Here is a 19,275-nt window from a genome sequence, read left to right on the forward strand (position 1 = left end):
CCTTTTATAATTTTTCAAAAACATATTTTCCATATTTCACAGGATGGAATCATATAGATCTATATTGTTTGAATACTTAGCATTTAAAAAAATATTTATTTTTTTAGCTGTAGTTGGACACAATACCTTTATTTTATTTATTTATATGTGGTGCTGAGGCTCGAACCCAGGGCCTCGCATGTGCTAGGATAACGCTCTACCGCTGAGCCACAACCCCAGCCCCTGTATATTTAGCATTTTTATTCTCATCTTTTGAGATAAGAATAATTAACATTAGTTGAGCATTTACTGTGTGCCAAATGATATGCCAAGTGTCTTAATTTGTGTGATCATTTAATTCTCCATTAGTGTTATGATATCTCTGATCAACTCCATGAATGAAGATGACTAAGGTTTCAAGAGCTTAAATAATGTGTCCAACATTGCTAATCATTAATAAATAAAAAAATTGAAGGTCTTCAGTTTCCTTTCCAACTGTGGATGACAAAATATTTGCCAAATACCTTGCTGAAATTTGCATTTTACTGTCTACCAGTGAAACTGCCTAATCATTTGATTTAATCAAGTCTCTTGCCTCTGCTCTGGAAGTAGGAATATCTCACAGGGTTGTTGTGAGGATAACATCATCAGATTAAACATTTTGTAAATTTTGAATCATTTTGCATGTGTTTGTTTTTCATATGTAAAATTTTATTACATTAAATAGAACCAGAGATTATATATATATTATTTTTAATTTTGTATGTATACTAAATTAAATTTGTTTTTTCTCTATTCAGTATGATGTTGGCTTTAGGTTTTTTATATCTATACTTTATAATATTGATTTAGTATATATACTAAATTAAAAAATTATAATATTCATTTAGTATATATACTAAATTAAAAATAATGTTCCATATGATATGTTTCTTATTTTATTGGTGCATTATAGTTTTACATAATAATGGAATTTATTGTGATGTATAAATATACATCTATATGCAGGTCACAATTTGTTCTGTTTCATTCCTTCACACTCCCCCTTTACTTCCTGTCTACCTCCCCAGACACCCTTAATTTACTCTACTGATCTCCTCTATTTTCACAAGACCCCCCCTTTAAATTCTCTCTTTCACTCTAACTTCCATGTATGGGAGAAAACATTCAACTCTTGACTTTTCAGATTGGCTTATTTCACTTAGCACAATGTTCTCCAGTTCCATCCAATTTTTCCTGAAAATGACATCATTTTGTTGTTCTGGTTCCATTGTGTGTCTACACCACATTTTCCTTATCCAGTCATCCATTGATGGACACCTAGGCTGTCCATAATTTGGTTGTTGTAAACTGTGCTGCTATAAGCATGGGTACCCCTGTATCTATAGTATGTTGACTGTATTTCTTTAGGATAAATGCCAAGGAGTGATAGAGCTGGGTCATATGGTGTTTCCATTCTTAGTCTTTTGAATAATCTCCATATTAATCTTCTTGATGGTTAAACTAATTTACTATTAAATCAACAGGTTCCTTTCCTCCCACATCCAGTCTTCATTATTATTTGAATTCTTGATGTTTGTCATGCTGACTATAGTGAGGTGAAATCTCAGTGTAGTTTTGATTTGTGTTTCCCATTGCTAAGGATATTGAATATTTTTACATATTTGTGGTAGGCTTTATCTTTATTAGTCATTACAAATACAACCAAACACTGCCATACTTTCTCATCACAGAGAACACTGTGCCATTCTGTTTTCCAAGTTAAGTTGCATTAATTCAAGTTAAATGTTTGACAATCTCTGTAGGATATTTTTTAAAATATAAAAAAACAAGGATTGGAATACAGTTTTTTTCAATTATTCTTCTATCAAATATTTTTTTCTCAACATAGAGTTGATTATTCTATGGAATTTTGTAACCTGTTTCTGTGACATATAGGGAAGAATAATTTAATTATCTAAGTGCAATAGCCCTTGATAAGAATTATGACTCTTGATGGGAGGATTGTTCCAACTGGGGTCCATTCTGTCAGATTTAGAAACATAGTTCATTTTTTCCTCATGCATTATGCATGAATGCCTATAATTCCATGAATGTTATTATAAAATTAAACACTTCTTTATCAAAAAATATGTCTCAGCAATTCAGCAAGGCCATAAGCAACTTAGTGATATCCTGTCTCAAAATAAACACAAAAAGGGCTGGGTTCAGTGATAAAGCATCCCTGGGTTTAGAAAAAATATCCAAAATAAATAATCTTATGCTCAACCTCAAGACCTATGAAAAGGAAGAACAAACTAATTCCAAAATCGGTAGACGACAGGAAATAATTAAGATCAGTGCTGAAATTAATGAAACTGAAAATTTTTAAAAAATACACTGGATCAATGCAACAAAAAGTTGATTATTTGATAAGATAAATAACATTTAGCCAAACTAACCAAAAGAAAGAGAGAAGAACCAAATAAATACAATGAAAGATGAAAAGGCAATATCACCATAGACACGTGTGAAATCCAGTTATTTAGAAACTATTTTGAAAATGTATACTGCAATAAGCTAAAAACCTAGAAGAAGACATTAAACAAAATTCTAGGCACATATGACCTTCCCAGATTGAACTAGAAAGATATATAAGACCTAAACAGACCATATTACATGATGTAATTGAAACAGCAATTAAAAGCCTTCCAACAAAGAAAAGCCCAGGAACAGGTGGATTCTCAGTTGAGTTCTACCAGACATTTAAAGAACAATTAATGCTAATCTTTCTCAAATTATTCCATGAAATTGAAAGGGAGGGAATACAAGAAGCTGATACCAAAACCAGACGAAGACATTTCAAGGAAAGAAACAATAGCCCCTAATCCCTGGTGGACATAGATACAAGAATCCTTAATAAAATGTCAGTAAACTGCATTAAAAAAATCAAGAAGATAATACACTGTGATAAAATGGAATGCAAGGTTGGTTCAACAAATGCAAATCGATAAGTGTAGTTCACCACACAAATATAATTAAGGACAAGAAGCATGATTATCTAAATAGACACAGAAAGGGCCTTTGATAGAATCCAGCACTGATTCATGTTAAATACACTGAGGAACTAGGGGTTAGGGGGAATTTACATCAATATTATAAAGGATAGATATAAAAAACCTAAAGCCAACATCATACTGAATAGAGAAAAACCAAATTTCGTTTGTTCTAAAATCAGGAACAAGGCAAGGATGTCTACTCTCACCACTCCAATTCATTACAGTTCATGACACCCTAGCCAGAGCAATCTGACAACAGGAGGAAATTAAAAGAATACAAAGAGGGAAAGAAGAAGCCAAACTATCATTGATGACATGATCCTATATCTAGAAGACCAAAAATAAAATAAAATAAAAAATTTTAAAAAACCATCAGAAGACTTGTAGAGCTGACACGTAGATCCAGCAAAGTAGCAGGATATAAGATCAGTATTTATAAATGATTTCCCTATACTCCAACAGTGATCCTGCTAAGAAAGAAATCAAGAAAACTTGCATTCACAATAACTTATAAAAACACTTTACAATTAATCTAATCAAGGAGGTGAAAGATATCTACAATGAAAATTATAGAACACTGAGGAAAGAAACTAAAGAAGACCTTAGAAGATGGAAAGACCTCCCATGATCTTGGATAGGCAAAAATGCATACTCTTACATTGTTGGTAGGGCTGCAGCTTGGTACAACCATTCTGGAAACAGAATGGAGATTCCACAAAAAACTGGAATGAAACCCCATAGGACCCAGCTATCCCACTCCTGATATTTACCCCAAAGAATAAAAATGAGCATATTATCATGGTACAGCTACATCAACGTTTATAGTAGCACAATTCACAATAGCCAAATTATGGAATTATATGTGCTTATATACAAAGGAATTTTACCTCAGGGAAGAAAATTCAGCTAATCTTGGGAAAATAGGTTAATAATCTCACTCAGGATGTTTTAAATAACATGCAAATTGAATAAAGAAAATGTGGTATATACACAATGGAGTTTTTCTCAGTCATAAAGAAAAATGAAAACATGGTGTTTACTGGTAAATGGATAGACCTGGAGAACATAATGCTAAGTGAAATAACCCAGACTCAAAAAATCACGGGTTAAATTTTTCTCATATGTGGAAGCTGGAGCAAAATAAGGGAAAAGGTAGAGGGGTGGTTGGATATCATAAAGGTACAGGGAAGATCAGTAGAGTACAAGAAGGAGATTGAGAGGGATGGAGGAGGGTTGGGAAAGTGGAGGAAATGCAGAATGAATTTAACAAAATCACACTATATGCATGAATAAATATATCACAGTGAATTCCACTTTTATGTATATGTATAAAGCCCAAATCAAAAGTAATAAATAAATGAAAGGAAGATCAGTAGGATAGAGAAAGGAGAATAGGAGGGGTGTGAGAAAGGAAAGGGGTATGGAGTGAGAACTGAAATGGAGCAGATTCCATGCATGTATGATTTTTCAAAATGAACCCAACTATTGTGTATAACTATAATGTTCTAACAAAAAATAAACTTAAAAAGGAAAATAATAATGTCAGCCACAGAACCTAGCTCTCGCTATGTTCTCTTGAACTAGTATCTGGGCACTAACCCTGTACCTAAACTAATGTGAATTTTCCTTTCACAACTTAGAGGAATTACATTTTTTTGCTCCTAAGTTTAATATGAAATTCTTAAAGGGATATAATTAAGCTCATTTTTCCAAAATGCATAGCAATATATTTTAGCATAATAAATAGCATTGATTTAACTAACAGAGATGACTCTAAAGAGATTATGTCCCTAGAACTGAGTTAAAGCAGAATAGTCCAAAATGAGAGATATTTTTAAGTTTTATATTTCAATTAAAAGTACTACCATAAAATCATGCACAACATATAGAGGCACACATGTTACAATCAAAATCCAAATGGAGTTCTGGAATTCTGAAATCTTATAATTCAGGCAGATAATGTGGGGGAATGATAAAGTTTTGGGAAATTTGAAAAATGTTTTAAATAGCAGTTTGCTATTGCCAGAGTAGGAGTATGAGATACAGAATTCTGCTACAAGTGGCCAGAGAATTACATGGCCTTAAATTTAGCATTCTATGTGAAACCATTCAATTGAGTCAAATAGGTGAGTGATATAATGAGACTATTATTATAGAGGGAAAGAAAAGACTTTGATTTTGATGGCAGTTTCAAGGATGTGTTAAAGAAAGGCTTGGGCTCCAAAGACTAGATTAAGAGGCTATCACAACAATTCAAGAAAGGTGCAGTTGATCAGGGCTTTGGTGCCAGGCAACAGGGGGTCCAAAGGTGAGCTGTATCCTGACTGATGAAACTCCTTTTAGTGCAATTAATGTAGCATCAGAGATGACTTTAGACTTCATAAGCTAATCTATGTTATGGAATATCCTGGACAAAAAAAGCAAGAAAGGTCCTGGGGAGCATTCGGACAGACTTGGACTTCTCCATGCTTTGTTCAGGCTTCACAGGTGCTGATGCACCCTGGAAATTCTTAGTAAGGCTGAGTAAACTTCCCTTCAGTCTGATTTGACAGTGGTATCCTCGTGGTAGTTCAATGATTCTCTGAGAAGGACGTTCAATTACTCTGGTCCAAGTTAAACCTTTGAATATTTCCAGTATAGTCCTATAGATGTGGGGATGGGTTGGGGGAAAGCCACCAAAGCTCTAGATTGACTCTAAAAGACTTAGTTTTAGAATCTCATTTGCTGAATCATATTGCTTTACATTCTGGGATTCTTCAATTTTCGGTCTGGCTCTTGTTTCAGCTCAGATGGTCCCTTGACTCTCTTTGAACTTTATTTTCACCCTCACTTATCGGGGGGCTTTGACACTATTCCTCCATCTGAGACATTAATTTTCATACTCATCCTGCACTTCCGGTGCCTTGCTTCTCCCCACGGGCTAGGTGTCAATCCCTCAACCCTGTGCCCACATCAGGAGCTCAGGACCATCAGCCTCACATGGCACCTTCATGTTGGCTCTAATTAGAAGCATATCCAGTTCTTTCTGTGAAAAGTGTACTTATCCTATTATATTCAACCCAAGCCCCTCTTTCCTGATGCCTTTTCCTAGTCAAAACCCATAGCATGGAGGGTGGATACTAACTCAATAAATATTTCACAAGAATATTGAAATTTATTCCTTTAATCGCGAGCAGGCTTTCTTATTTCTAAAGTCCCCATTACCACCTTCCTTCCACAAATATAATAATTAGTGGTTATTAAGTCCTCGTCTTCACTTCCATGTGAAATCTTCTCTCACCTACAGGAAAACTTCACAAGAAGCTAAAGAGATAATAGTAGCTGTGCTACCATGGTATTTAAACTATCTATAGGTACAATAGAGAACCTTATCCATACATTCACTTATAGAAAACATGGATATGCCTTAAATTCCATGTAGTTCATTGGCTATTTAAAATCCTTCAAGTTTTTAATTGTAAAGTAATTAAATGGGCTCTGTTCAATAAATTCTAGAAGTACCTTCTTGGACTACAGGTCCTTTAAAAGCTATAAACATTTTTTTTTTTGCTATTTTCATTCTGATAAAAGTGAGTAATCTAATTGGGTTTCATAATTGGGGGTAAGTTTACTCTAAACTGTATTATAAAAATCCTATTAAAATATTTGTCAGTGATGTGATAATAGCTAATAATAATACCTAGTCTTCAATAATCATTTTCCAGTTTAAAATCATCTTGGCATAATTTATTTTATTTTTGTCAATTCTGTTTTGTAAAGGAGGTCTAGCCACACAGTGCAAAGATAAAAATGTAGCAAAGAGCTTAAGGGCACTTACGCTGTACACAGGCCTCTTGGGATTGAATCCCAGCTCTGCCTCTTGGCAGGAATTGCTTTTTATTCCCTTTCTCCATCTCTATAAGGGATAATATAGTTCCTTAGAGGTTGTAGAGGTTATATTTATTAGGTTCTTAAAACAGTACTTGGAACATAGTGAGACCTCAATACATGATAGTGTTCTTAATACCATAATTTTTGAGATTGTAAACACACGCTTTAAAAGCATTCTTAACATCAGTTTTTAAACTCGCTGTTCTGTGTTTCAAAACTCATGTTCCTTCTGATTTGTCCTTCTGCCTTCCCATGCAAAGACCTGTGTAAGAAGCACAATGTAGAACATACAGACTTCAGTGGGCCTGGAAATGGGGCTAGAAATTTGTTAGGTGGTAGTGTCAAGACAAGGCACAATCTAAAGCTATTTACAGAAGTGTAAAGATTATGACTCTGTTATTTGAGAAAAAAATATTTCAAATAAAACTGCAAGACAAAAAAAATGAGGTACATTTCAATCTTACTCTGGTTCTATAATTTTATTTTCTAAGTGCAAATAAAGACAGTTTTCTTAGACAATGACTAATTTACTAAACAATGTAGCATTGATCTAGAAGGAAGAGATATACCTTTATCATATGAATAGATTTTGTAAGAATTTTAGGCATGAATTATCCTGATCCATGGTCATGTCATCTGTCTGCATCATCCTGTCCCATGAGCTCAGGGTCTACCAGTCTAAGAATAAAAGTTCTTTTTTTGGCTTCTTCACCCTGTGTTTACCAATATAAAGAGATATATATGAAGAAATTTATGAGAAACTTTTTTGTTTTGTTTTGTTTTAATCCAGGGCCTTGCACATGCCAGGCAAATGCTCAGTGATTAAGCCACATTTCCAGTGCAAAACCAGGGATTTCAAGATGGCAAGAAACACATTTGGATCATGACAGTGAATATTACGTTTGCTGAGGTTGGTCCTGTGTTCCCAGGCCCAGCAAATCATGATGGCAGCAGAGACCTCAGGGTACAAATGGTACTCACCTATTGTCTTTCAGATTTCCCGTGGGCAGCCTTGCAGTTCTTTCTGGGAGCTCTCTGCCACTGCAGCCTCTTGGGAATAGTTGAGGACACATTTAATCTTTCACAGATAGTACACTCAGGAATGCCAAGTCTCGGATCCTCTATTCCCATCCCTCAGATCATTTAAAGGTAAATAGAAACAGACGAGAAGCCATATCCAAATTATCCTTGGCTCAGTCAAGAGCCAGGAGTATAGCATAATTCACTGATTATGTTAATTCCCTTTTCTCAGATCACCTATCTCAGGAAATAATTGGCATAATTAAAAGTGCAAAAACCTCAATCAACACTGCTAACTTTAGCCAATACTCTCTAATTTAGTGATTTATGGCTAACTTTGAAAATCAGCATTACTGGGCCTCTCAAATTCTTTGGATTGGTCATTGTTTAATTGTAGAAAATGCACTCAATAGCGGTTTTAAGTTAAATTTCTCTTTGAACAGATGATTTACTATGATCATTCAACTGTGATGGAGTTTAGTTACAATGACTCTGCAATGAAAAATTAAATGCTGCCAAGAAATAATATGACAAATACATAAAAAGACAATTTCTGAGGGTATTTTATAGGTTTATTAAACAGAAAAAACCCTCTGTGTGTCCCTTGATTTTGAAAGGGAATTATGTTTCTATTATTTTTCCCCTTTAGGTAAGAGGAGCGATTTTGCATCATTTTGCTTCAATTTTATGCTACCTTTCACTCTCTAACTCCTAGGCAATAAAAGGCAGAGTCCTCAGTGAGCAAGGAACCAATCAGTCCAGGACCTGGAATATGGTAGGGACCAAGTAAAGCTAAAATTTTTATTAGTTAATTCACACACTTCCAAGTATCCACAAAAATGCATGCAAACAAAAGTGATCAGATATAGTAAAAGTCTTGATCTACCTTGCTAAATGCTATTACTGACTTGTGACCTTTAGAACTTACTGAGAAAAACACAGATATTTAAGTTGTTTCCATTTCCTAGGAAAAGTGCAAGCATTAAAAATTTATATGATCTAAAATCAGCATAAGAAAACTATGCAAAATCATTGCAGGTATCATATTAAAATGAACTAGTGTTTGCTTCTTTTTAAATGACTTAAGTTCTTTGCAATATAGTAATTCAAATGAAAGTTTGGGATTCAGAGATGAACAGCATTATTTGTTTAAAAGAAAACTGAATATTTAAAAAATCAAAAGGCAAAAACAGATTAATATGCAAAAGGCAATTTTATTTCTTAGCAATTAATCTGAAAATGAAACTAAGAAAAAATTCCATTTATAGTAGCATTGAAACAATAAAATTTTCATGAATAAATTTAACAAAATAAGTATAAGACAAAAATTGTAAAATATCATTGAAAGGAGTCTTAAATAAATATAAATAATTCCATGCTTATTATTTGAAGATTTAAGATTGTTAAAATGGACAGTACTCCCCAAATTGATCTGCAGAGACAGCTCAGTCCCTTGTCAAACTCTCAACTGACTTTTTTATTTTTTGGCAAAAGTTGACAAGGTAATCCTAAAATTAATATAAAAACAAAAGGATTCAGAACAGCCAATAATGAAAAAGAACAAAGTGGAAGGACTCAAACTTCCTGAATCCAACACTTATCCTAAAGCTACAGGGATGGGACTGGCACAAGCTCAGACACGTTGACCAATAAAATAGAATCTAGAGTCCAAAAATAAATCTTGATATTTATGGTCGCTTGATTTTTATAAGGAAGCCATAATAATTTAATGGAGAAAGAATAGTCTTTTCCATAAATGATGATGAGAAAATTGGATATCTATATGCAAAGGATATGCCATATCATATACAAAATAATAACTTGAGATGGATCAGTGAGTTAAGTTAAAACTATCACACTTTTGAAGGAAAACATAAGAGCAAATCTTTGTGACCTTGGGTGAGGCAGTGGTTTTCTAAATGCCAAAAGTACAAAAATCAAAGAAACACATTTCAAACATAACATGGATGTAAATATTATCAAAGTTAAAAGTTCCTGTTCATTTTGATGATCAAAAATCAAAAGACAGCTGATGAGATGAGGGAAAATGTGTGAAGATCATATCAATGATAAGTGGATAGAATATACAACAAATTTCTAGAACTCCATAGTAAATAAAAAGGGCAAGGCATTTGAGCATACATTTATTTATCCAAACAAGATATACCAATGGCCAATCAGCACATGGAGAGATGCTCCACATCCTTACCACAGGTCCTCTAATGGAGCCTATGAGTCCTGGATGGCTCCCGCCTCCTATTGGTCCTGTGAGGCACACTCTTCTCTTCTTTCTGAGATCTGTAAGCAAAGCACTGCTTCTGTTATCTTGTGTGTTTTTTTGAGTTGCCGCCTGTGCATCACCTGACTGATACACCTGACTTCTTTCTAGAGAGTTATCTTGGTAGTAATAACTAGACACAAGTCAGAGAAGAGCCCTGAAGGTAGCTGCTGGTATAACCAAGTTGGCTATGAGATGCACACCTGGTCACACACTCAACACTCAGGCACTGAACCATGCACAAGGATACCCCAGAACCCTGTGAAAGGCACACAGCAAACACCCATCATCAAATCCCTGGAGCCTGTCAGGGTGGGGCTAGTCTTTATGGCCATTCTCCAGAAAGAAAACAGGCTCCAAGACCAGATCGGATGCCATTTCCATTGTGTTTAGGGGAAAGTTGTTTGTGATTTTTATTATTTAAGATTAAATTCATAATCATCTGTATATTATTAATACATAGGTATTCTCTCACCATAGAATCATAATCATAAGATATATGGGGATAAATAAATGGCTTGAAATTACTCAATAGATCTAAATCAAGGGAAACAGTGGCTAAGAGAGAAAGAGAGGAAGACAGAGAGATGCTACAATATAATATAAGAACTTGATGTTTTACCACCAGCATCACATAAAAAAAAAACCTCTCACCTATTTTGGCAGAAGGTCTGAAGTTTGAAAGTGACAGCGAGTCACAAAAATTGGGGTGAAATTAATATTTAATAGGATTCAAATTCATGGCCTTCTGACTGTTTCTTTTCAGGAAAGGAAAAATAAAGACATCTATATCAAAGTGTCTCCTTAATTTAAAATGACTGATCACTCAGTGGGTCTTCTACATTTGTTGCCATGGCAACATAGATGTGGAAAAAGAAAGTATTAACTCAGGTTATTTATAAACCCTATTACAGACTGAAGATGCAAGTCGGTGGTAGAACATTTATCTAGCTTGATCGAGGCCCTGGGTTCAATTCCCAACACTGAAAAACAAAAGTCCTTGATAGTATGATGTAGCTAACAAAAAGTATGTGCTGTAAGGTTCTCTTTGACTGTCTTCCTAAGCATCCTAATAAAAATTATTTGCCTTTGGTTTAATAAGGCTTATATGCTGCTATTTCTTCAGATCACATGCAATCCTACATAGTTCTTCACTAAAGAATGTACAGTGTGCCCAACACACAGTTATCACTTGGACAATACTCCTGAAGCATGTGTACCTGCAACAGAAGAGAAAATTCTTGCTCAACTGACCTTTGGAAACAATCATCTGAGCTGTGACTCCTGACTCTGTCTTCACACATGTGTCTCCACCACTGGTACTGCTGACAGTTATGCTTTGCATGTGAGGTGTCCCCCAAAGCTCCTGTTAACGCAGGGATATTCAGAGGTGAAGTGATTATATTACATAAACTGTGACCTAATCTCTGGCTTAATTTGAACAGGCTGACTAGGTGGTGACTGGAGGCAGGTGAGGCAGGTGGGATATGGATGGAGGAAGTGGGTCACTGGGGGTGTGTCCTGGAAGTTTTGTTCTTCCTGTCATTCCTTTCTCTCTTCTGCCTCAAATCTCTCTCTCTCTCTCCATATACACATGTATATATATGGAGATATTTATATATAATAAATATATTTATATATTTAATAAATATATTATTTAATAAATATATTTATGAAATATATTTATTAAATATATTATTTAATAAATATATTTATGAAATATATTTATTAAATATATACATTTATATAAATATATATTTATGTAAATAAATATAATAAATATATATAAATATCTTCATCTCCGTCTCTGTCTCTCTCTCTGCTTCCTGACCCCACCATGAGCTGAGCAGCTTTCTTCTGCTGGGCCCTTCCCCCATGATGTGCCGGGCCCAGAGCATTGGAGTCAGCATGGACTGAGACTTCAAAGTTCATTTAAGTCCCAAATAAACTTTTCCTCCTCTGAATTGTTCTTGTCAGGTATTTTGGTCACGGAGACAGAAAGCCAACTAAGACCATGACTCATATTTTTCCCAAATAGTGATATCTCCTTAAATATTAGATACTTCTTATATTGAGCTAGACTATTAGCCCTGCAAGGCAGAAACTACCTCTGGAATTCATTTTGTAATCAAGATCAATGCCACGAGTGTTAAAAACATAATCAATATGTTTACTGTTAGTAGTGAAAACATTACAATGAAAATAGTATGCTTGGCAATCTGGCTCTCTCAATAGACAGTAACCTCTTTAGGGCCAGGGATGATGTTTTACTCTATTTCTGGTAAATCATGGGAGCATAATGATACCTAGTCTATCAGTAAGTACTGTGCACTATGCACTCAGAAGGCTTTGCTAATATTATAGGACACTGCAATTTACAATTGCTCTCCACCTTTCTTTATATAATGTGCCATCTCCTCTCTTGCTCATGTGAAGAAAATAAATGGTAGAGAAGAAATTTAGAATATTAATGCAAAGAATATATGCTATTAATAGTGCATATAAAAATCACATCTAATCAGGAGCAACTTTTGATTCTTTTATTAATAGAATGTGGCCTTAATCAAATCATGTAATATCTTTAATTCCAAGTTTTGAGGTGGGTGTATCACTAGGGAATAAAACCAAAATCTTAAAGTGCAGCATCACTTCAACCTGCTGCCTTGCCAAGGTTTTGTGGCATTGTCCTCGATCATGAGGCAGTTTTATGGTTTGCTCTATTAGAAACAGAGTTCTTGGATGAAGTTGGTGCTTTGGATGTTCTGATCTTGTTTTCCCTCAATTAATTCTCTGGTTCTAGGTCATAACTGAAACCTCTATCACTCTGAACCCAAATGAAATTTTTTCCTTTACATCTCAGATATTTATTACAGTAATGGGAAGCTGACTTAGCGCATCATAGAGTGTCCTTACACAAACCAAGACCACTAAATGTCACTAGGTAGTACAATCTTAGGAGCACACTGTCATATATGTCGTCTGTCATTGACCAAGATATCTTTATGCAAAACATGACAGTATATTTTTTACTTAGTTCGGAGTATATGAGAACTGTCTTCATTGACAATCCTGCACGTTCATGCTTTCTTTCTCTGAACCCCTTGACCAGCTAACTGAAAGGATTTGATGGGGGCTACCTTAGTTCAATCTTCCATTTCAGCTATGTACAGTTAGAGGAGTTTGTTAGAAAAATCCTCCTAATTTCAAGGTAAAAAGGAGCGGTGCGTTTTAATTGGAGAAACCTGAAATGTGTGTAATTTATCTCTATCTGAATGTAAAACTCCTAATATCAGGCCTTGACAAATGAAATACTCATATGAGACATTGACTTCCCAAATTACTCAACTTCTTTGATGTTTATGCAAGTTTAGTACTTAAAACATTGAAATCCAAGTAAGTATTCCTCAGGCAGTTTAGATAATGAAAACAAACCTCTGACAAAGTGATCAATAAAGATATAGAAGTATAAATTAACGCTAGCAAGAAAAATGTGCCCTAGATAGAAGACTCTGTAGGGATTTTGTCATGTCAGTAATTTAAAAAGACAACTTACCATAATATTTTCAAGAAGAAATAGAAAATTAGAAGAAAGTGAAAACATTCACTTTCAATAATCAATTCAGTAACTTTTCTGCACTGACAGGAAGGCTATAGATCCAATCCTGATGGCTTTACAGATGGGTTTTATATGCCCCCAAGGAATAGATAATCCCAAATTTAGACTGATGAATTTATCACAGAATAAGAAAACAAAGGGGTCACCTAAACCATTTTACAAATGTATTTTCATTGTTGCAATAAAACCAGATCAAAATAAAAAGGTAAAATTGCATTTTATACCAAACTCTTTTACAAACCTTAAACTATGAATTCAACATAAAATGCCATCAAATCATACTTATCAGAGTATTCTTATCTAAACCAAGACTCACAATCAAAAACAGAATGCTCTCTTAACCTGTAAATGGAAAGCAATTTTGATAAAATTCTGAACAGGTGTTTTTATTTTTATTTATTTATTTTGATTCTAGAGATTTAATCCAGAGGTGCTTTACCACTAAGCTATATCTCCAGCCCCCCACCTTTTTTTAATTTTGAGGCAGGGTCTCACTGTTGCCTGGGGCCTCACTAACTTACTGAGGCTGGCCTTGAACTTGGTGATCCTCCTGCCTCAGCCTTCCAAGCCACTGAGTTTGGGTGTGCGCCACTGAGTCCAGCTTCAAAAGTTGTTTTTGCTTGTTGTTTATTTGGAATATCACAACCTGCTATCAGACTTCCTAGAAGTAATAAAGATCCAGGAATAGCCAATTCATTTTTAATCACCAGTATAAAGAAGGACTTTTCCTATGGCTTATCAATACTTAATTGTAAACTGAAGTGATCATGGCACTGGAATAGATCAATAAATCAGATGATTTGAACTGAAAGTGATAACCTATGTATATATAATAAAAGGCAAAAATTCGGGGGAGTAAGATATTTAGAGACTCCTTCACTTATGATGGGGTTATCTGGACAAAACCATCATAAGTTGAAAATATCATCATTTGAAAGGGCACTTGACACATCCAATCTACCAAGCATCTTAGCTTCACCTAGCCCACCTTAAAAGCTCACTTATAGAGCTGGAGATTAGGCAAAGTCATCTAACATAAAGCCTATTTCAGAATGAAGCTCTGAATATCAGGTGGGTGACTGTTACCTTCCATATCATGAAGTATTTTGTGCTGCATATCACTAGCCCAGGAAAAGATCAGAATTCAAAATTAAAAGTACAGTTTCTACTGAACACATAATGTTTTCACATCACTGTCAAGTCAAAAAAATCATAAGTCAAACCATCATAAATTGGGGACATCAGTATACCAGTTTCAGGATTAACCATTTCATTCCTGGGAGGAATAAAAAAACAAAAAACAAAAACAAAATCCTCAGGTTTATTTATCTCAATGACTAGGTGAATGGGTCTTTGTTAAATTATATTCTCTATGATTTAAAGATTTCACAGTATAAATAAAACTCATTTTGATATGGAACCGAACAAGCTAAACTGACAGTAAGAAAACTTGAATTTTATTTTCTCTTCAGCCTTTAAAGATCTCTGTAAATGTAACTATTTAAATATCAGTTTTTGCAAGTTCAAAGCCAGCCACAGCAACTTAGAGAGACTCTGACTCAAAATAAAAAAATAAAAATAAAAATTGCTGGGGATGTGGCTTAGTGGTAAGGTACCTCTCCCCAGTACCAAATAAATAAACAAACAAATAAATAAATATCAGTATTCTCATTTATAAAATAAAGTTGCCAAAGCCATACTCTGTGTCCTTAGCTGCCAAAGGTTTCAACCCATGAAATTCCCAGGACTTTTAATGTGCCTTGAATTTTAGCTAGATGTATCAACCAGCCTTTATTTGTCTAATAAGTGACTATAGTTCTAGCTCCTTCTGTTTATTCCCCTGAGAAGGAGGCAATTTTCATGATGCCATCAATGTAATGCAATCACTGGCCCTTAATGGTTATCATTTCTAAGTCCATTCTCACTTAATTATGCCAACATGTCCCTAAATTCAAACATCCCTGTGGGAATACAGTAAACAATACTGAGTTCATCCAAACAGTGCAAACAGCACCTGGCTGGACTCCAGTTTTGGATTGAAATGAAGGCATTAGTTGGCTCTGTCCAGGCCTGGTGAAGCCCCAGCATCGATCTCTCACACTTTCTGTGTTCTATACACCTGAAGAAATCAGACAGCTCTTCTGGTTATTGCAGGGAGTCAGTCTAGCTTTAACTTCCAGTTTCTGGTTTCCCTCCAGATGATCCTAAATGCTGTCACTTAGCATGGCCAATTAAAATTGGGCAAACAGCAGTCTGAGACAACCTTCTTGGGGAAAAGGGCAAGGACAGCATTGCCATTCACTTGTTATATTCCTCTCAGTCTTGCGTTTTAGAAAGGAACTGAGACTGCCAGACAATCACCTCCAGCACACTTTACAAATTATAACTCAACCCACGTCCTAATCTCCAATGCAGCAAGCATCTCTGTCTCCATAAACCCCCTTCACCTTTGGCCTTTAGAACTCCATCCTCATTCCCCAAGGACTACTGTACCTGCACCTGGCAGAATTAAAGCATCTTGCCTACCACTCACTGGGTTTGGATAGTTGGATGAGTCTTTTACAGATTTTATTGCTCTGACAGGGTATCATTAGCCTGGTTCAAATATTTTTTGCATTCTAAATCCTCATCAATGAATTTGAATTCTTAGGGCCTTGGAGGTACGGGCAGAATGAGTTACCTCATCTTCCATTAGGGTGCTGGGTTTTGTTCTGGCATTTCAACTACTGGAATGATACAGGAGCTTGTTAGGCTTGGTTTGATTCTTTGTTATGGTGGTTAACATCAGTTTTAGATTGATCCTAGCAATGTGTCCTTTACTTAGAGCCTGGTCTTTTGTCCTAAAGCTTTTTCCTTTGTGGAATTTCAGCTGAATGCCTGAGGTGCTTGGCAACACTTATTTACACTTCCCTCCCTGGGGATCCCAGCCCACTGCAGCCTCACATTCGCCACCTGCCCAGAGTCCCACGGGGAAGCCACACTCACTCCCAGAGCCTCTCTCTGCACAGCTGGTGAAATCTCATCTGTCCGGAAGTCAGAGCGTCCACTGTGTCTCCTTAGTCCAGCAAGACCCCATCCAGTTGGGCTGCACCTCTGGGCACTGCTACCTGCATGTGTCCCAGAGACAAAGGGGCAGACGGGGACATAGGGTGCACATCCTGCCTTCTCTCCAGGATCAGCCTTGTCCTGCCTTTCCTTCACTGTCAGAAAGCTTGCCTCTCATGCAGTTGTCTCTCTTCAGTGGCTTATGACTGGAGGGAAGATGCGGCCCAGTTACTGTACTGAGGCTGAGAGTGGACCCCTGACTGTTTTTTCAGTAATTTCCCAAAATAGCCAAATTTCAGTACATTTTCATAAATGTGCCAGCAGATGTCAGCAAAAGGCAAGGCAGTGACATATGAATTTTGTAGTAGGAGGCCAAATATTTAATTATCAGAGTTCAATCAAACATCAGTTCTCTAAATGTAATGCTCCACCAATAACTTCCTTTACCAGCGGATTGCTGACGGTGACGGTGAATCTCATCTCCAGGACAGCAACAGAACTGCCAATCTCTCGGGAACTCTGACCCATCCTACAGCTCTGTGAACTCCAACTCAGAGACTCATGGGCAAATCCTTTGCAATGGTTGACTAGTCTCACCTTGATAGGGACAGTAGTGCTCCATGACACCATAAACCTTACCAAGGCAGCCTTAAGATCCCTCTCAGATTGACCAAACTTACACACAGGTTTTTTCCCCCTGCCTCTAACCTGACCTTTTGCTTAAAGCATTTACTTTAGAAAACTCTGCCTCTTTAAGATCTAAATCTCATTATGTTTTTGCTAATTGATAAGGTGATGTTATGATTCATGTAGACATTGGGAAGTGATCAATCAGGGTAATTAGCTTAGCCACCATCTTATCATTTGAGCACATTCAAAATCCTAAAATCCTCTCTTCTCACCCTCTTGAGATTTATAAAGCATCCGTGTTGACTATATTCACCCTGCCTTTGACCTCCTAGAATTTCTAGTTGAGAGTAAACTAGCCACTGAGGAGAGCAGGGAGAAGTTGGGAGAGGAGATGTCAGTCAGGGGTGCAGTGTCAAAAGGAGTAAGTTCTGGTGTTCTATGTAGATGTAAATCCTGTCAGTTTCACACCAAGACTTTTAAGAATCTGAAACATAGTTCAGATTGGTATGAACTCATAAAACAATAATTACTGTGAAATTTAAGAATGACTGAAATTAAATTGATTATTCATGCTAAGAAAATAAACTTACTAAGCATTTCTTTAACTTACATTCTATTTAAAAACTAACAAAATATCACATCTTTAGCAGCTTCTCCAAAGGGCCTTTAAACTCCCCAGAAGCACTGATCTAGCTGAGCAAAAATTGTATGCTTTTGTTAATAATTACTAGAGGTATATATGGCTTCAAAACAGATTTTTGCTAACAGTTAGCTAAATAAATTTTGTTGACTCCATGCTGGGAAACTGGGGTTAATGTACACTGTGAATTTAGCAATAGGATCACTTGCTATATATTCAAGATATTAAAATAACCACTTTTAAAAAGAGGAAACTTCAATGCATGGTGAAGTCAAATTACAGCTCTTTTCTTAAAATATACCTACTAAAAGCAAATTTGGAAAAGAGCAAAGTTATACAGCATATGTATGTCATATATGAAATTGTTCTCTTAAATTTTTATTTTGGAATAAAAGTTTTCACAGTTATATATTTATTAATTTTCCTCTCCAGACTTGCAAACAGCAGAAAGTACTGTTTGTGAGACTACATTACTTTCACCTTAAATCATATCATACTCACCTATAAAATTAATCTGGAGGAATTTGTTGCATTTTTATATCTCTAACTATAAATGAGACCGTGCATTTGTAATCTTTTAAATACAAATCTACATGTATGCACACACAGGTTATCTTCTGCATACATACAAACATGCATATAATATCTAGACTTGCATTTGTATATAAACATTATGTATGTATTCTAAATTAGATATGTCTTTCTACAAAAGCCCTTGGTTGACTCACTAGTTGGTTATGTTATAATGAATAAAAAGGAGCTAAATTTTTCTTCAGGAAATTTTCCCTTTAAAATCTTGAAGAATAATTATTAAAGTAATATTTTGTTAGAAATTGCTCAAGTATAAAGCCTCTGGATATAAAGCCACTGTTCCACAGAAAGAGCATTTCTATCTTAAGATTTCAAGATTTTAATTTTTCCCTATAAATACCTAAGCAATGCCTGAAATCATACTTGATAACAAGGGAAAAGACTTCCTTAATCATGCAAATGAGAAAGCTTAAATGTTCTGCAGGTAGAAGTGTTTAAATGGGAACACCATTTTTCCTTAAGTCAATTAAAATTGCCTAACTTCCTATTTTTAAAAAATTGTAATAATCTCCTCCTCCTCCTCTTCCTCCTCCTCCTTCTCCTCCTTTTCCCTTCCCCCTCCCTTTCT

This window comes from Spermophilus citellus, assembly GCF_964194105.1.
Source record: "Spermophilus citellus genome assembly, chromosome: 12".
Taxonomy (NCBI): domain Eukaryota; kingdom Metazoa; phylum Chordata; class Mammalia; order Rodentia; family Sciuridae; genus Spermophilus; species Spermophilus citellus.